Here is a 5,114-nt window from a genome sequence, read left to right on the forward strand (position 1 = left end):
GAGAGAAGTATTGATTTTCTTTAAATATTTTATTTTGTTAAACTATATAAAGCACATATTTCATAGTAGATGTTTTTCAGTGAGTGAGTGATGAGTCAAGTGACTTGGTCAGTATGGACCTTGCTTGAGTACAAATTTTTCATTAGTATTTACTATTGTATTCCTGTATAAGTTTTCTCATCATTTTTTTGTAATTTAATCTTTATCATTCGTTTATTTTTGTTATTTTTAAATTTTCTTTTGATATAAAATACCCACACCTCTGATCTTACTGTAATCCACTAGATTTGGTGACTCGAAACGTAATAAACTCGTTTTTCTGCCGCAGCATCTGTTACCAATACGTTTGGGGCAACGTGATACACAAAACACACTTTTTTTCGCTTTTGCGATGGAAAGATAAAAAAAAAGGAAAAACGGAAGCGTATCGCATATCATAATGTATAGCGGCCCTTGGGATATACACGTCTAATTTAAGAAGATATTAAATAAAAATGTAGCGCATTTTTCGAATGACTGGCTCGAATCCAACGAGGCCGACTTCTACGTAACTATATAGAAAATTTGCTGCACCTGTATGTTGGATACGTGGCAAACGGAGCCAATGCTTCGCGCCAGTTTGTTTTCAATGGGCTTGAGCGAAAGGCAAGTCAAGAGATAGAAAGAAAGGAAAACTTGGCCTTATTCGCGAAACAAAAAAATATATCCAACACGTCGGAAAAGATTTGGGAATGAAAAGTAGAGAGAAATTTCAGTTGTTCTTTTCATTTTTTTTCCAAGAACCCCCTTGTGTACGTACGATTTAGAGAGATAACTTTTTTTCTTGCAACGTGCACTTTACCGACGGATTTTTACGCTTACGTAGATGCATTCGAGCAAACATCAAAGCTCAAAAAGAAAATGTAAAAAAATTTTAAATATGTTTCCAATTTTATTAATTTTCTACGATTATTTTGTTAGAAAAACTCGTACTTATTTGGAAAGATTAAAATGAAGGTTTAATGAATACTCGGTTGAAGTAAAGGAAAAAAAAATTGTTACTTTGAAACTAGTTTCGATGCCACTTCTAATTTCAACGAAGTATTGCTTTTGACAAAAAAAAGGGGACTGAATGAATATTTATCATTTGTAACAATAGAATTCGTAAAATATCGCGGGACGAATGAAAAATTTATGACGCGTTAGTAGTTCTACTTGTTGAAAGAAGTAGCTTCAAAGAGCGCCTTTTTCGCTTGAAAACTTGATTCTGCAGCGGGGGAATGATTTTCTCTCTTTGAGTTAAAGCGCGACGTGCTCGGAAGGCGAATCTTTTTGAGAAAAATGATTTACCGAACCGAATAAACTTTTTTCTATTTAATAATCGATTTCAGGGCTCCTCATTCGCCGCAATCCCTGTAAAAAGTGATGGATGACGTCGCTGGTGTGCTCTCTTTTTGTCATCGTTTATCACGCGAAGCCCACTTTTTTATTTCCATCAATAAACGTCACTGTACTTAAGCATTATTATTATATTGATCACGAAAATGTATCACCTTTGCAACCCCACCATAAGATGGCCATGTTTCAAAATTGACTAATATTTTTTGAATTATTTTTTTCACCGATTTTTGCGGCTTAGTTAATACCTATAATATAATAATGATTGAGCGTCCTAATGAATTATTTTCATTTTTTTTTCTAATATTTTTTGCTGCGGACGCATTAATGCTATTTATTGTGATTTTTTCATTAAAAAAAGATAGAAGAAAAAAATTATTAATGAATAATTTGCAATCCTTTTAAAATACTTTTTTGAGTTCAATAAGAAAAAAGGTTTTTACCACGTTTGAATGATGAATTTTCCTTTCTTAAAACTATCAGTGGGCTAATTTGTTTGAATATTTTACTCTTAGTCATTGAAAATGAAAATAAAAACTGGTGTCCGTCGCGAGAAAATCGATAAAGCGCGAGTGACTTTATGCACACATCAGGCTATCTCCATTTCTATTTTCTTTCATTTTTTATTCGGGTGTGACAGGAAAAAAACTTCTGATGAATACATATTAAATTTTTTTTGCTTAGAAAAAAGAAGAGAGGGTGACTCTCACTGAGAAACTTTGTTCACTACACTCTCTCTATAAAGTATTAACTTCTGAGATATTTTCCTCATGCTATGCTTATTGTAATAATATTCTTTTTCATTTTTTCACATTCCATTTTTTGTGATTTAACTGAATACACTTATTTTCCTTTCACATATTAAATATGTCTTATACCAGAAAATCGGTATATTTAACACATAGTTTTCATCTTTTAAATTTCTTACGTTTAATTTTATTTTGTAGCGACATATTTTCCACAGTATGTACACTATACATTGACGTATAATAATTCTTATCATTTTTCAACAGCTGACAGCATAGTAACAACTAAATTTTCCATAGTATTTCCAATGTATTTTTTCCATATTTATATATATCATAAAGTATGCCTTTACTAATTAATTTTTTTTTGTCCTTACCATATTTCACGTGTGTGTAACATTAACATTTACATTACGCTAAGGCATTTATTATGGCAAGTATATTAAAAATTTCTGGTTCCAGAATTTATACGAAAAACTTTTTTTCATCATTTTTTACCGATTGCGTAAATTAAAAATAAGTAACTTTTGATAAATTTTTTCAGCAAGTTTCATTCATTCAGCACAGATATTTGTGTTTGAAAGTGACCTTTTTAAATTTTTGGTAAGACGATACCTTGATTATGTCATCTAATTCTACATATCACAATATTCATGAATATATCTTTTGTATTTGAATATTCTGCATTTATTCACTCGTTTTTTTTATTATAAAATATTCGTATCTCTTAGGTTAATGAAAAATTTTCTTACTCAGCTGAATAAACACTTCCCCGTCTTTCAAAAAAAATATAATCAGAGTCAAACGTAAAACTAAGATATCATTACCCATCGGAAACTGTCATAGTATATGATACATTATCTCCATCATATATAAAAAAAAGCTCACTTGTCGGTTTTGATGTTGTCAATTTGTATGCACAACGACGCATCAATATAATATGTTAATATAATATTTCATTTCACATTAATACGATATTAAGTTTCTTTCAAAACATTAACCAATATCAGCGTGCGTATGTATTAATTTGTGAGGGTGTTGTATATATGCGCGTGTTAGTAGCAGTGTCATTAAATCATTGCGAGTTTACCAGATATCTACACAAGTAATAACTGCGCCACAACAAAAAATTTACCATTATTGACTCTTTTGTCATTATTTTGATATTATCGAAGAAACTTTCAATTCTGCAAAATACAAGCGTGTTCATGACAGTATAAAATTGTTCGAAGCGCGCCTTCTATTAGATGCGAGTGGGTGTGTGCGTGCGTGCGTGCATGCGTGTCAAAGTGTGTATATACGTAAGAGATAGCGAGGACATTGAATTTTATTACGTATAGATGCTATGGAAATAATAACTCTCTAAAAGAGCACTTAGTAGTAGAGTAGAATTTGGGTTTTTTTGTCATAAAAAAGAAAAGTAATTCGAAATATCTAGAGTTAATTCATTTTTATAATTGAATCTTCGTTTTACATTATGATTTTTCTCTATACAATACAATACAACTTTCATATAATATATAATATAATTTAACATTTCTTTTTATTCCGAATTAAAATCAGGAAATTTTAAACGATAAATCATTAAAAGTAGAAGTGTTATAATAGGAACTTAGTGACGCTTCATTATACTACATAAAATTTTTTTTTCATTCATTTTTGCCATAACATAAAAACAGCGTGCGTTTCTTATATGATTAAATACTTGTATAAGAATGTTTTTTGTCTTTTTTTTTTCATTGCGGTGCAATAATAACTTTTGCACAATATCGTATAATAAATTCATACATAGCAGTTTTTTTAGAGGACCCGAAAGTATGTAAATTAAAAAAAAACAATAACGCTACATTGTTAGTGGTCTTCCCTTAAAAAAAAGCAGATTCATGATATTGTAATGAATTGTAATATAGTCAATTCCTAACGCCACTCTGCGTGTATATATTCGTATTAATGTTACTAGGAATGGAAAATAGAGATATTTCTACGCGATGTCATTCAAACATACACCTGTATTATCGTTTTGTAAATGCATAAACTCACGCGCTTCATCGACCAAGACCTGCGATTCGTCACGCGTACACGCACGTGTGTATTATTTTTTGCAATACCATCTCGTTTATTTAAATATTTAGTTAATTTTTATATAATTCATCTCGTAGAAAATTGACACTAGGGTGAAGTACTTAATAAATTTTCTTTTACCATCTTCATTGTATAAGGCATGCTACACTGGAATTGTTTTTCCAAAAAAAATTAAACTCTTTACGCAAATAAATTTTCAGATTATTCGTCGTTTTAATTTCTCAGGTGAATGATCAATAAAGCAATTTTGAAATGTTATGGAAAAATTACAACTATCGAAGCTTTACATATGTCTAGTTTTAAATGGAAGTTATTACATGCTACAAAAATCTCAGTTATTATATAAATTTGCATTTACGCGATTCATTAACATTATGTTATGTATATATTAATTGAGTTTCAAACGCGCAGCATAGTTACACACTTTTTTGTCATACACAAAATTTTGGGATTTATTTTTCTTTTTTTCACTGTTTTAGGCTGTATACGAAACCGGAAACGGATTCAAACCTCAAATAAATCTAATTGAACTATTTTATTTTGATATGCAAGTTTTGATCGATAAATTTTTCACCATACTTTTTTATGTTGCTGCTGAACACGTGAGCCTATATAAGTTTAATAATTGTTATGAAACAGAACTTAGAAGCAAAATTATTCGTACCACGTCGATTCGAATTCAAAATTATTAGCTCAACTGTAACTTATATGGTTATTTACAGTTATACTTACTATAGAAAATACGTCTGTACTTGTCTCTAGATCTATCTTCGTTCGTTTTGTAGCTCTCAGTATTAGCTTTGCGCTTTACAGTATTTAATGATTATTAGTTTAGATTGGCCTAATAGTTTCTCTTTATTTTTTGTTAAGTCAGTTATAGCATTGTAATAATTGATTTTCTGTTCATGG

The sequence above is a fragment of the Trichogramma pretiosum genome, unplaced genomic scaffold (genome assembly GCF_000599845.2).
Source record: "Trichogramma pretiosum strain Unisexual culture from Peru unplaced genomic scaffold, Tpre_2.0 scaffold43, whole genome shotgun sequence".
NCBI lineage: Eukaryota > Metazoa > Arthropoda > Insecta > Hymenoptera > Trichogrammatidae > Trichogramma > Trichogramma pretiosum.